This window comes from Macrosteles quadrilineatus, unplaced genomic scaffold (assembly GCF_028750875.1).
Source record: "Macrosteles quadrilineatus isolate MER2022 unplaced genomic scaffold, UCM_ALF_1.0 Scaffold_2__2_contigs__length_208266976, whole genome shotgun sequence".
NCBI lineage: Eukaryota > Metazoa > Arthropoda > Insecta > Hemiptera > Cicadellidae > Macrosteles > Macrosteles quadrilineatus.
In genome coordinates, this window is record NW_026542595.1 from 106,871,210 (window position 1) to 106,886,913 (window position 15,704).

Here is a 15,704-nt window from a genome sequence, read left to right on the forward strand (position 1 = left end):
TTTTTTGCATTGCTTAGTTTTGTTTCCCCAAAATATCTCATTTTACAATCTTTGTATTTACAGTTCAATTTTAATGAAATTAAAAAAATACAATTTTAGAAATAATTTTCAAAGAGAGTTTTTCAGGAAACATAATTGTGTTCAAAGATTTTTGTTGTCATTCCATTGATGAATATCTATTCGAACATCAAACTACAAAAAGATTAAATCTTTTACAAAAATAAATATTTGAGTTTTATTGTCAAGCTAAATACTAAATAACCCCTTTAAAATTAACTATTTTGGAAAGCTTAAAAATTTACTCTGAGAATATGTGGAAAAATTAATCAGAAATTAAAAGCAGAAAATGTTATTGTTGGCTATATGATTCAACTTCTGAGGATGACTGTTTCATCATTGCAGATAATACGTTTAAGGGAATATCTGCTTTTTGAAAAACTCTAAAAGGGTTTTTTCCGGACATTATGCTGTATTCACTTAGTCATCAATAGTTTAAAGTACAACACGAAATAATGCTCGTGATTTGAAGTCTTCAAAACCTTAATGGGCATGACAGAGGATTCGTCATAAAGGTTTAGTGAGGAGTTTCAGCTTATCGCATCGTCAAAGATTGCCCTTTTATGGCCCTTCCAGGTGTAAAACTCGGGTTCTTTATTATGAGTGAAGCTCAATTTCAGCTGTTCAATGCTTTAGGCACTACATTTACTAGATCGATTATTAAATGTAAACTAATGTTAACAAATTGTATTTAAAATATTTTTACGACACTAGATTTTTTGTGGCTGGCCCACAATGCCATTGTACATTTGAAATAAATGCAAACTAAGAGTACCAAACGTTTTTTCACAATGAATTGAAAGTGTATTGTTTTTGCGTAAAATATCATTTAGACTTATTCCATGGCTAAGATGTTTTATTTCAAAGTAAAATTTCTTCACACTGTTATTATTTTTACATATAACTATGTTTTGTTTCCTATTCCAAGATAAAGTCTTATTTCATATTCTGGTGCGTAGCGAGCTGGTCTAGTGGTTAGAGCGCGGGACTTCGGTTCTACAGGTCCCGGGTTCAAATCCCGCCAAATCACCAATGAATTTTATCTTTGTGATAATGCCGCAACCCCTGGGTCTAGCCTGAAGTAATGTGAAAAACAATCCCAGGCTCGTGCTTAGCATCCTAGTACAAAATATTTCATATTCTGAAACACTATAACCCAGCAAAATATAGTACTGTTCTTAAAGTTCAATAATTTATTGGTTTTAGGGACTTACATTTTCTTGATTTACAATAAACTGTAAAAAATTCTTTTAGGAACTAAAATTTGACCAGAGGTAGAATTTAAGGTTAATTTTACAAATCTGAAATCTTGACAAGAATGTTTTTGAGATAAAAATAAGTGAAGCAGACCTTCGAATACTTATAGAAGATTTCCTTACGAAATAAAACAACAATTAAAAATATTGGGTAAAGTATAAAACAAATGTTCGGAAGTTTTTGCGAATTCCCGCCAAACGTGGGACGTCTAGCTATTTTGGCGGGAAGGTAGAGATGGCATCACATCTGTTATACAACCACCGTGAGAAGCCAATTGCTCAACTGCTAATTAAAGCTCTCTTCTGCTGAAATTACTGAGGTTCGAATGTTATGCACATCTGTGGTTATTCTTTATTTGAAATTATTTGCAATGTTTTGGGTACGTGCAATTGGCGTTACCCTAGTAACATATGTTTGTATACAATTTTTTTTAAGGCTTCATGGTGCATAGTTTTATGTTTTGAGTGTTTAAAAGATACATGGTGTTTTCAAAAAGATTTAAGATCATTGACCACCGCTCATTTATTTTTTAAATCCCAATGATTGTAAAGAATAAGAACAAAATGCTTCTTAGTTGAGGAGGTGTCATTGATAACTAAGCTTAAAACATGCTTTTAAAACGTTGCTCATAGTAGTTCTAAAAATCTAAAACTCGTGTTACAGCTAATAAAACAAAACTATACAGTATCTGTCCTACCAAGACAATTAAAATTAAACATAAAATTAACTCTTCACCAAGCTTTAAGTTTAAAACATACTGTTAAAACGTTACTCATAGTAGTTCTTAAATCTAAAACTCGTCTTTCAGCTAATAAAAAAAAATTATACCAGTATTTGTCCTACAAAAATGAAGCATAAAATTAACTCTTCACTAAGTTTAAGTTGAAAACATACCGTTATAACGTAGCTCATAGAAGTTCTTAAAATCTGGAACTCATCTTACAGCTAATGAATACAACAATCCAACAAGTGTATTAAAACAATTTTAAAATTTTAACATTAAATTAACTCTTTTTCAAGTTTTAAGTAAAAAAAAACTAAACACTGCTAAAACTGTACTTTTTTTAATTCCCCTATATTATTACAACGGGTTTTCCGCTTGCAAAAGAAGTCTGCTAATAGAACGCAAGATAAAAAACCCGTTATATATTTATAAAACCATCATATTTTTCAAACACCATACCATCCATATTATCAAGATTTACCACAACAGCGCAAGTGTAAAAGCTCTGAGAGGATCATAAACACAATGTAACTAAGACTAACAACCACGGAGAGCTGTAAAATGAATGTTAACCGCCAAGGACGTTGCAGTGTGCTATAAAATATAAACCAACTGTTGAGTTTTAAAGGGTTTTAGTTATATAAATCGGTAAAACTATAAATGGGTGAATAATTAAGGTAATTTTAAAGAGGATATTGGATATATCAGCTTAAATTACGGCGAAGTTTCTTTTTAATTCAGGAAAGGGTAAAAAGGGTCATTTAGACATTGACTGGGAAGAAAAAAGAATAAACTTCCAGAGTAATTCATGAATAACGGAATAACATTGGCGCTAGAGTGCTTTTGATTTATAAATTAACAAATCGTAAAACAACAGCAAATGTTCCAATAAATTTTCAAAACCCTAAATTCTGCAAAAATAAACGAGTGGTTTTGCGAATGGTATGCACATGATTTTTCAAACGTATTCATCTACACTACTATACAAATAATCTTAGAATTTATGAAATTTGTGAAAATTTCTTTAATGCCCTTCTTCTTAAGTTCACTTGCCCAACACCTTCAACAATATTTTTGATAATGGCTTAAATACCTTATTCTGGCAATCCAAATTATTGTATTCCACAAAGCCTGCTAAGAGTTCATCATCAGAGGTTACCACAATGGATATTTTTGAATTGATCACCCGGTTTTGACAACAAAATCTGAGGTTTATCTTTAACACTACAATAAATATAGTTTGTGAGAACTTGCAAAATCTTTACTAGCTAGTAGCCTGTTAAAGATTGTAATCTCTCATTCATCCATTATATTATTTCAACATAACAATGAAATGAAAAACAACTTATTTACAAAGGCAAAGTAACTTAACCTGTACATAAATATAATGCAAATATTTTAACAAATAAATCAATATACAATAAAAATAAAATAAAAATCATGGATACATAAACTTAAACAAAAGAAAATTACTTACATTAAACAATGAGCTGAAAGAGTAACCCAACTTAAGGAACTTTTAACACCGGTTCACGTAAAGAGATAAAGATCCATACCATCTCAGTAACTACGACATTGTACAAGTTCTGTACGTGTGTTGTACCGTTGTACCGTGAAAGTCCTGTACAAACGAACATTTAAACCTCTTTAGTTCTCTAAGCACGCCTTGAGCAACGCGTGTTTTTTAAATTGCCAATTGTTTTCACTCTAACGTGACCTCGTCGAGCATTTCTGATCGGTATTTAGGACTATGAGGTGGCGAGTGACCTTGCTTTTACCTACCGTTGTTTAGTATGTTTAGTATTTTGTTTACTTTTAGATAGTTCATTGTATCGTAATTATAATTATAAATTGATGTAAATGAAGAAGAAATACATTTACTAGTCTTTTATCATCAGACATGTGTTTGTTTATTTTCGTAAGTTTTATATAAATATTTTATAACCTTTAACTGTCCAACCAAATGGTCCTTAGTACATTTACGTACAGTCTACATTTATCTATAAGGTTTATGTCCATAGAACGCAAAAAAGGTATTTCATAGTTAGGGAAATATTTAATTGTGCTGAATGTTTTGGCAATTTTTCAACTCTATACTGTACATTTTATATTTGGGGGAGCGAGCTGGCGTAGTGGTTTGAGCGTGGGACTTCAGTCCCTAAGGCCCCGGGTTCGATCCCCGCCAAGACACCAATAGATTTTATCCAAGTGATAATACAACCCCTAGGTCTAGCCTGAAGTAATGTGAAAAACAATCCCAGGCTCGTGCCTAGCGTCCTAAGCGAAAAAATGCTATAAATTTAATTATAGTTTAGTAATTCTTGGCTTTATTTTTTTGTACGTGTTAACTCAAGCAAACATAGTTTGTACTTTTTGATAAAAGTTGGAAACCAAATATTAGGGAAGTCTCACTACTTCGAATACGAATTCTAAGTAAGAAGTAGAGCTCAGGAAAAGCTTCAACGCGGTCTATCTTCATCTTGAGGTCTTCAGCTGGCTTCAAGGGCAAATCAATGTCTGGTCACTGTGTAAGGGAATTATTACGAATGGGAAGATTAATTTTACGTTGGAATATCTTACTTAATACTTAAATACTTTTCTTTAAAATGACGACCATACAAAGGAAGGTATTTTAAGCCAAGTATGAATGGAGATGAGTGTGGGTTGAGTGGCTCGATCTTGTAGTCTTGTTAGTGACTAAGGCCAACATACAGCTGTTAAATTAATAGCCCATACAGCTAATGGCAACTAAGGGACCTACCTACAGTTTACAGTGGAATCCAAACCACATTTTTGCCTCGGTATTAACGAATTGGTATAATTTTCAGGATAGTACTGTGGATAGTCGTAGTAATCACTCGTGAGGACGTTAATCCACACCAGAGAGTATCGCATTCACAGTGGATGCCTATAAATATCCACAATTAAATAATGTATCCTCACTAAATAACAAACGTGTATGTTAAATTATCTTTTGCTTGTTATATCATTTAGGAGTTTATTTTTCTGAAATTATATGTAAGCTTCTTTCCAAACAATTTCATATTATAAAATGTTTATACAGGGTGTCCCGTAACTCTCTGGACATACGTATACGTTATTCCTTAGGTCAAGACAAACACATTTCACCATAGGAACATGGGTCTGTGGTGTCTAATCTACCGACTGTCGGTATTTTGTATACTTTTTTTGTAAAGTTAACGGTTTTCGTGAAATTTGGCATCAAATATTTTAAATGGCCGCCATTTTGAAACGGTTAATGATTTTTTAGTATAATTTCTTACGATAATAAGTCTTAATAAGATACACATTTTTTGTAAAATATCAACGCTGTATCTCAAACCGTTTAGGAGTTGTTAGTTTTTTGTAAAAAAACACATAAATACCGATAGTCGGTAAACTAGACACCACAGACCCATGTTCCTATGGTGAAATGTGTTCGTCTTGACCCAAGGAAAAACGCTATATACAAGTGTCCAGAGAGTTACGGGACACCCTGTATATTGTTGACGTCATGGAGGGTTTTTGACAAGCTAATGGGAGAAACTTTGTGTCCGGTGACACTGTTTATTTATTACATGTTATTACAGGAGTAATAAATAGCCATGTATTACTTTGACTATGTAAATAAGTAGGGTTTTAAATTATTTTAATTATATTGGGTCTTTGATTATTACGATTCAACCTTAATTATTTTATATTCTCCAATACATCGGCAAGTTTGTATTTTCTTGTGAGGACCTGGGGCAACACTAAGGAACGTGCAACAATACAAATCCTGTTACACTGTTACAGTCCAATCATCAATTTCACAGATAGTTGGAGGGAGAGCTCTATATATATATCTTTCCTGTCTTTGTGTCGAAGTGCCTTGCTCCTCAATTATGTCATCATTACGTTAAATAATATACCGGTATGTATCTTTTTTCGTTAAAATGTTATAAGGATTTAAGTAACGGTATGAATAAAGAGCAAATCATTGTATAATCAATTAAATTGGTTTTATTAACATCAATATAAGTTGACGTCAAAAGTATTACAATTTTACTTATTTTCTCTCAATTCTCGAGACTCATCGGTCCAAACCTTTCAGTAAAGTAACAAAACAAGACTGTAAAGTAAGTAAACGATACTGTAAAGTGAATCTTTTAAATTATAAGGACTGAATTGAAAAGGCTAGTTTAATAAATGGTCTAAGGTAAAATAATCATTAAAAATGTGGTTAAATAAACATGAGGTAGTTATTTGAAAAATACCTTACTTACGGACTATAAAAAGTAATATGTTGTTGAAAGTTCAATAAGAAAATTACACCACATTAAAAACAACGAGCAGTTAAAGAATAATGTACAGAAATTACCCTTAAAAACTTCTCCATTTCACTCAAAGATTCAATTTTGACAGAGCTTTAAACACAAAAACCCTTGAAAAAATGCGCGTGAACAAATTATCAAATACTTATATTTAATCGCTCTTCAGCACGAGTGTCGGATCTCGACACACGCTTATGAGGAAAGCACCGTCCCTAATGAACCGACCAATTATGGCTTTCTAAGCCACGAAAGCTGTTTCCTCCCCGATCCAGTTTTTCATAATCTGCATCTCGTCTCGCCGTTTGCACATTCACTTTCCCGCGTTTATGCGCAGCCCCGCCAAAATACGGACCTATTGTAGAGAGTTGTCACATAACTCGATTAACTGGGTAGCTCAGTGGTTATGTTAATCTCCTTAAAAACAAGGTTACTAAATTCGATCAAAAAGAGGGCTTTGCAAAAAGCTGTCATTAGTCATTTGGCTAGAATGCAAGACTTCGGTTCCTGAGGTCCTGGGTTCAAATCCTGCAAATCACCAATTGATTTTACTTAAGTCAGAATAATTCGACCCTATTTTAGTCCAGCCTGAACCAATTTTTGGAAAGCGATTCCGCACTGTAAATTAACCTAAAAACCTAAAAAACCAAACCTAAAAAACCTAAAACATAACCTAAAAAACCTTAAAACCTAAAAAACCTAATTAAAAGTCATTTGGCTAAGAGTAATGAAATTTTTTTAACAAAACTGTTATAAGACAAGATTTTAGACCAAACCCTTTTAAAATCAAAAAATCCTCTGGAGTAGAAATACGAAAATAAAGTTAACCCTTATGGAGAGAATTTACCTAAGTACCAATGTTCCTCACTGTATACTTGTGCCAGAAATATTGAAATAATTAATAAAAGTCCTTCATAGTTTAAAAACCCCTTTATAAATGCATTCAACACAACTAAATATTCTTGGTAAAAAAATTGTTTTACAGAAGTTTACTGAAGTACATCCGATTTGGTGTTTCTCTTGCAGGCGTAGAAAGGTTAGTTTTGTTCTTTTATGGTTAAGGTGTATTTTAGTTAGGTTTGAAGACAAAATGATAAAAAGTGTGGCTATTAACCTACATCCATTAGAGCGCATGTTAGCATTCATCCTGAATTTGTTTGGGATGGATTTACCTTTTAAAGACTATAAATAAATTTCTCAATCAGGTTATTCGTTTCGGCTCTGTGTTCATAATGCTGAAACTAAACCAATCATTGGGGATTTCGAATGAAAGATAAACAGTATAGTATCACATGGAATAATACTGTACGATAAATTATAAAGGAAAAGGACATAAACTCCAAACAACGTTTTATAAAAAAAAAATTACATGAATTGTTGGAATAACCACAAAACCGCAATATCGATTGAAATGTATTTATTACTTTTCGAAAATATGTGTTTAAATTAATCCACAGAAACGCACACATTAAAACAATAACGTACAAATCATTACTAGAATCGTTATAAAATAAGATTTACAAACGTATAGTTTTTCTTCTATTAAAAGTTAATTCACCGATTAAATTGTTGCCGTGCAGTAATAGCAAATAGTCTTAGTTACCTAAGTCACCATTAACTAATTGTTCTACAAGACCACCTGCATCAGGTTTCACCCTTTATTAGATTAGCAAGACTACCCGACTTCTAACTAGCCTAATGGTGTAGGATTTAATTCAACTAGGACTCTTGTGTGGTTAGCAAGTGAACATTCCAGTAAGAAACAATTAACTTATTTAATTGATTTTGTCTGTTTTGTACACTTTTTATGTTTTGAGGCTTTTTTTTGTAAGGGAAATTGTCTAGGCCCTGGTTTTGTTTTTACCGATATTGGAAAGTATTATTAATTGATTTTTCAAGAGGGAAGTGACCTGGTCTGGTGGTAGAGCGCCGGGCTTCGGTGCCTGAGGTCGCGGGTTCAAATCCCGCAAATCACCAGTAGACTTATCCTCCTAAGACTAGCCTGACGTAATATGTAAAATAGTTCCGGGTTAGAACCTAACGCCCTAGGATGTGAAGGTGGACAATAAAAAAAGAATTTATGGTCCAATGACAAATTAACCCTTGGGCCATAATAGGTCTACTTGTAAATGTACCAGCAACGATAAAACTAGATTTAATAACTTTTCTTTTACTTTAGATCAAAATTCTTGTCCTTTTGTACAAATGAAAAACATTCTACTTCCTTAAATTAGCTATCCATTTAGATATAAAACAATGGAAACACATAATTGGAGAAAAAGACAATTGCTAAATAAGAGATCAAATCAGTAAATTTAGTTTATTGGACCAAAATCAAAATTCAGCCTAGAAAATTAATTGCTCTATAAAAAAATATTGAAACCAATATAGAAATATGGAGTACAACTTAGGGAATCGATAAGTACGTCAAACATAGAAATAATCCAAAGATGTCGACCATAAATGCAGTGAAAGATAACTAACGCCTTGGTAAATCACCAATGGAAACTGCATGAAGACCTTTAGTTTCCCACAGTCGACAATGCAGACACGGTTTGTGGACTTGAAGAAACTCAATTATTGACCTGCCCTTTAGATTAGTATGCAGTGGTTCATTTTCAAATGATTGTTGTTAACACTGCCTAACAACTATTAATGCCCAATGTTACCTGTTGTTCATAGCACTAACTCATTGTCCACCACATTTATAGAACATATTGTAAAGTAAATAAATGATAGACAAACTAATATCCACATACAAACATGCCCATGCAAAAGCTTATCGTGATGCATGATCATTTAGTGTAAACAACGTAACTTAATCTACAATGTTTTACTCCAGTTAGTTTATGGGGTGTTAGATGGAACACGACGCAAAAATGTCGCGGCATTCATCAACGCGTTTGGGAAATGGAAAGTCACTCGCTCGAAATGTCAAACAAGACCAGGCTCCTCGACGAAAAGTGGGTTAAAATGTAGGTTGTTGTTGAAAACTACGTTTTGAGTTTCTATTTCGGTCTTTATATTTTTTTGTTGGTTACCTATTCATTCAACACCACTCCAAAACAAGAATGATACAATGAACAAAAACTGAGTTAACAAACATTTGGGTTTTAACGAATGTTTGGTAGTGAAAATAATACGTAAAATAAATGTCCAAGATTTTATTTCAGCTCTGTAAGACACCATCTAAGTTTTGCAGACCTCTCTGTATTTATATTGTTATATTTTCTAACTGACCTTCTTTTTAAAGTTTAAGACAGTCATGCAAATATTATAAATCATTTTCGGAAAATCAAACATCAACAAAAATTAATCCTGTTACCTTGCAATACCCTTTTTTGTCGTTAATGAACTACATGTTTCGTGGCAACTGCCATATCCTTAGGTTCATCCTCTTCTATGATTCGTCACACATTTAAAACTGAGAACACAAAGCATGTTAACAAAATTTAACAAGAAATAAATAATAAATCTAACTATACGATAGTCAAGTAATACATGTTTGACAGTAAAAAAATGGAAACAAAACAAATAACAGCATAAAAATAAACACATTTTCAGTTGTGCTCATGATTGTGTAAGAAGAGAGTATTTGTTCTTGCTTACCTCACCTAACCTCCTTCAAATCGTTTAGTAGGCAATTTAACTACTTTTATTGCGTCACGATGGAGTCGTTGTTAAATCTTAAATTTATTTTTACCGAAATAAACATGCAAATCACTTCTAGTTGTACTATACACTTTTCGATAATCCAACGGTTATGTTGTACTGGAATTATTACAAGAAATCGTCATAAAATTAAGTTCGTTTTTGGTAAATAAAAATTAAACAAATTAAATCGTATTTTTATAACTGCTATATCATATAGGTTAGTCAAAGAATTATGTACAGACTCTATAGTGGTGTTAAACATTGACCAACTGGTTAAAAAGTTGTAGAAAAGGTTATACATCAACCTTAAGTTTATATTTAAGGAATATCGGTCAGCCTTGGCGCCTTGGGGTTTCAACTCCGGAGAAGTTTTCCTTGGAAAAGAATTATATTGACACGAAGCAGATTACTGGACTGTTTGAAGAGAAAAGATCAATAAACCATTTGAAGTAGAACATCTATTGGAAAATAAATTGACATGTGTTTTAGTTAAAATTTAAACACACTAAAATGGTATAGCTTAAAGGTTGATCATTGTCAATGTCTACAAAAGAAAAATTCAATTTTCAAATGGCGATAAATACTTATAGTAGATTCTTGAACATTTTCACAATTCCGATAATCTCACATATGAAAATAAACGTAAACATTGAATAAACAAATATTAGAACAGAAACTATAGGGATCATAAACATAAACAAATTATGTTACTGGCCCGAAAGTAACTATGGTTTATTAAAATTTTATTGGAACTGTCAAACCAGATGTTAAAGCTAACGGAATAGTCATTCGGGCAAGTGACGTCATTTGTTTATGTTTATAATCCATAAAGTTTTTGTTCTAATATTCATGAATTATCTAAACATTAATTTTACGGTATATAAGAACTGGAAGATATAAATCCATTGTGAGTAAAATGCACTCTTATCGGTCATAAACTACTGAAACCCTACCTTTTATCCATTATGTTTTCATGTTATCATTTTTATTCAATTACTTCTTAATTAACCAATTAACCAACTGACTGCTAATCAGTTAAATAGTTTAATCCCAATGTCCATTATAAAAACATGAAAAGACAAATTACCAATAAATTATTTTAAGTTGGTCTTCTCTTATCTCACATACAATCAAAGATCGGTAAGGTCAGTACTCATAGGTAAGTTGAATTCTAAAACATCTTTTCGACAACTCTGCAATATCAACTAATAAAATAAAAAAGCATCGATTGGAATGAATTACATTTTAATGTGAGACCAAATGTAAAGAAATTATTGTAAAATTGGCCCTACAAGCTATTAGAGAATCATTCCCAAATGAATAGCATCCATAATTAATTGCTTCCCTGGAGACATCTTTTCTCCGAGATCATTAAATTAACTTCTTACTGACGAATTTTAAAAATAGTACTTTTTTAGCATATTAATGTAATTTTCAAAAAGTAATTTTTTTTCATGTATGTCGTGTTTATTTGCAAGGTATTTGGAACATATATATTGGAACATAATGTACTGTTCAACTACCATACACATTGAAACTGTAATGTTTTTAGCATCGACAAAAATTATTCTTTTATATACTAATCAAACCACCAATATATAAAACATATGTTCTTCATTTGTTCACAAACTTTTCAATTTTTTTAACTAAATAGTTAACTAAATGTGTAATTTTCACTAACCAAGACGAATTAAAATTTATTTTTCGAAAACCAATAAACATTGTAATTGTTTACCATATTACTTGGTTATAAGTGCTTGCAGTTATCCACGTTCAAAAACCTTCACTTATGATCATTATGAGTTCACTTATGATCATTATATTCAAACATACGTTATCGTTTATTTTATTTACACCGACTTAAAATTTAAATGTAAATGTTTAAGTCTACCAAAGCTACAGATTAAATTGTTGGTTTACTCTGCAAAGAACGTGACAAGCAACCCTATACTGGGATTTGCTGCCTAGTTCCTAGTTTTATCACGAGCCTAGAACAATTTTTGTTGTAACCCTTATACAGAGTGTCCCGTAAGTAAACAGCCAAACTCCGGGAAATGGTTGTACGGTTCAAAATAAAAATAAACTAAAGAATTAAATCATAAATGCTTTGCAAACCAAATACTTGTAATTTTTTTATTTTTTCCATAAACATGTATACATTTTTTCCTTTGATGTTTATGAAACTTGGTACTTATTGTAGAAGAGACCTTTGTTAGAAAAATTAAGTTAATGAACCTTTTAATTCAAACATTTCACAACCTGGCTAGCTCTGACTTATTTTGCCTTAATTACTATAAACGCTTTATTTTAGCTATATGTTATTAGATAATTTTGTACTTTGTGTCGTTGGAAAGGAAATTTTAAATGCTTAAAATAGGTGTATCTCTTAGTGGTTGTGCTAAATAAATGAATCCTAAGGTCTATATTGTAGTGTACTATTTATATTCCAACGAAGTGGTTTTAATTTTGTTTAGTTGTGAGAAGATATCAAGATAATCATGACGAGATACATATTTAAATAATCATATTAGGAACATTGACTTAACCAATTAAATGTTATTATGTTATTACGTAATATTAATTATTTTTATTTTTGTTTCAGGTAAACGAGAATCAACAGTATTCCACTTGTCATGGTGATTATATATTTACGTATCTATAAATACTGTTTACTATATTTTATAAGTAAATAAGAGGGACCCGTGCTGAAATCGCAATTTGTATAGTACTTCAAGGCAAAACTAACAATACAGAATCTTTACTTTTCAAAGATTTTATTAACTTATCGAACATTTATAAGGTAAATATAGATATGTGAATAACACTAATTGACAATCAATTAAATCAGGTTCAATTTCATTAACGTTTTAGTCCCTCCCTTACTGTTGAGGATTTTATACAGGGTAATTCAGAATTCGTGTCAAATATTTTAGGGTAATATTTCTGGGTTAGAAAAATATCCAAATATCATATTTTAATTGCCCGGATGTCCTTAGTTACTCACACAGCCGCCTTATTGGTTTTTCAATTGTAAATTGTTTTTTTATTGGTAAAAGATACGAGGCTGAAACTTTGCACTAACATTTATGACAATTAGAAGAAGCTACAACAAAGTTATCAAAATGTATTAGATTCATCAAACAAAATGGCAGCTATTACAATTTTGTTTATAAATAACTCAAAAACCTTTGATTTTACAAAGGTTTTACAAGAGTTTTTTTTATAATTGAACGAATATTAACTGAGATATTGCAGGTTTAGTAATACGTGACCGCTGGAGGTTAGTTGTAGTGCATGCCCGCGGCTAAAGTCTGCCACAACAATGCAACAGTCTCTGCCCGCTTTGCAAGCTATTAAGTGGTTTTAGACTATTTCCAAACAATAATAAAATATTAAAAACCCCTAAAAGTATCTTTTTTTATCAATTATCTATCATTAGGATGGCTAAAAAATTGCACAGCTTTTTACCGCCCTTACAATTTACCCAAAACACCCAAACTTTTTATATCAGCTGTAGTGAAAGTCAACGTACCCGTTTACAAACTAATCAGCTGATTTTATTGTTGCATGAAAATTTCACTATTTATTTAATGTAGTAGGTTCCTTTAACCTTTTACACTGGGTGTAGAGTTTAAGGTATATGTAATGTTCCCTCGATTCATCACTTTCAATCTGATTGTGGTTAAAAATTCATCTGAAAGAATCTACTTCACTACAAAACCTTATGTGTAATTGGAAACTGTAACTTCACAGAAGTATGAAACAATAGCTTCTAGGAAAATTGTAATTACCCTAAAGACACTTAACTCGAGGACGTCAGAACAGTATATACAAAGACATGAAACCAGTTACTGCCGAGATACATGTTTTGCTCAACCAGCTGTTCAGTGAAGTTAGTCAGCACTTGACAAGATGTTTTACACTGAAATGTTCCAGGAAAAGTGCAATTAACAATGAAATGTAAACTGAGGACATAGGAACAGCTGTCATGCGTTACTGTCTTGTGTAACATTTAGAAAGTGTCAAGTAAATTCTAAATTACGTAGTTAGGTAGGTTACAGTCCTGTTAAATTCTCCCGGTTAACTAAAAATCATAAGGGTTATTTTAAATTGTTGTAAAATAAACTAAATTTTAAATTGCCTTCACAGGTTGAATTTAAAATTCATTTAAGGGTGCAACAACTATAAGCAGATTGAAAATCAAATTGCAAGTATAATTTAACAACGAAATATTTCATTTTTAACGTACTTATTTGATTAGTAAATATTTATTTGATTTAAGTAAGGAGAATTTGTAAAAAGAGGAAATTCTCAGAGTTTAAATACCTCATTATCCTATACCTAAAGTTTTTTTTTTTTAGTTATTAAGTATTTGAAAAACTTAGGTAAAATCATGTTAAATTCAATGAACATATTTATGATTATAATCAATACCTAAGGTTTCATTAATATCCGGATTAATGAAACCTTAGGTTTTCAATGCATCCGGGCATTGAAAACGCAGTGAGTCCTTTTAAAATGTCGGTGTACGAAGCTATTTATTCAGATTGTCAAGAGACACAATTTAATCATTAAGTAGCCTATAATGTCATTGCGGGATTTCCCATCACATCTAGGAAACCCAATGTTTTCACGAAGCTTCGGCATGAGTTCTTCCCTGAGGAATAGATCAAATTCTGAAACCAAAACCGTCAAGAGAATTAAAATATATAAGAATCGTTAGGAAAATATCCGTAATAACCTCTAAAATAGCATAAACTCAACAAAAATGCACTTAAAACATAAGTAAAAAGTAAGTTAAAAGCCAGTAATGTCAAACGCTTGAAAAAAGTAAAGTATATATATAATAATAACTGTCAAGGAATCTATCCAAACAAAACTTCTTGTCGAACCATTAACTAACCACGATTGCACTTGGTGGACTGTACTGTACGCTATAAGCTTATGACTCGATAACCTGTGTTCTCGGCGCGATGGCGGACAAACTGACCTTCATCTCCCGCCAAGGTCAAGATCACGTGACCTCTACACTCAGCTGATTGCGTTGAGATAACGTTCCCTTCACAATGTGGGTTAGGCTAAACTGTGGTTCGCCTACTGTATACTGCACGTTTGTGGGTAATGTAGGCTATTGGTACGGATTTATTTTTAAGTTTTGGGGGATTGTTTGTCAAAGTATAGTGATGAGTATTAAGCGAGGTGTCATACAGATGATTTCCAAAGTTTCTTAATACTCCAATTTTTTTTAATTTTTGGAAAATAGTTGTGTCTATGTTTCATACACTAGTACTTGTATGTTAGAGTTTGTAGACCTTTTGCTTGTGAAATAGAATTTCTTCCTGATAACTATTTTGACATATAAATATGTCATTTGTCAACTAAAAAACAATTCACGCAAGAAATTATTTTGTTACTATTCAATTACCCCCATTCAATTACTTAGGGTCTTCGAAGGCACTGCCTGTGTGGACGTAACTAGCAGTGACAAAGCTTGAGTTTAGAAAATGTAGCATTAAAACTATGTTTGGTTGCAAATTTACTTGATTTCACCTCAAGAAAGGAAATAATTATATATTTCAACATTTATTTTACCTAAGCAAGTAAAATCATGGTACCAGAACCAAAAACACTGATGGTTAATACTGATACTTAACATTACGTCACATAAATTGTGTGGTTATATTTGCCAAAAATTTCAGTAT

At 31.8% G+C, this 15,704-nt stretch overlaps 1 protein-coding gene across 1 annotated transcript in view; it reads left to right on the top strand.

Annotated features, from left to right (window-relative positions):
- The window catches only part of LOC128985867 (glutaredoxin domain-containing cysteine-rich protein CG31559-like), a 195,672-nt gene that overhangs the window by 103,551 nt on the left and 76,417 nt on the right, over nucleotides 1–15,704 (top strand).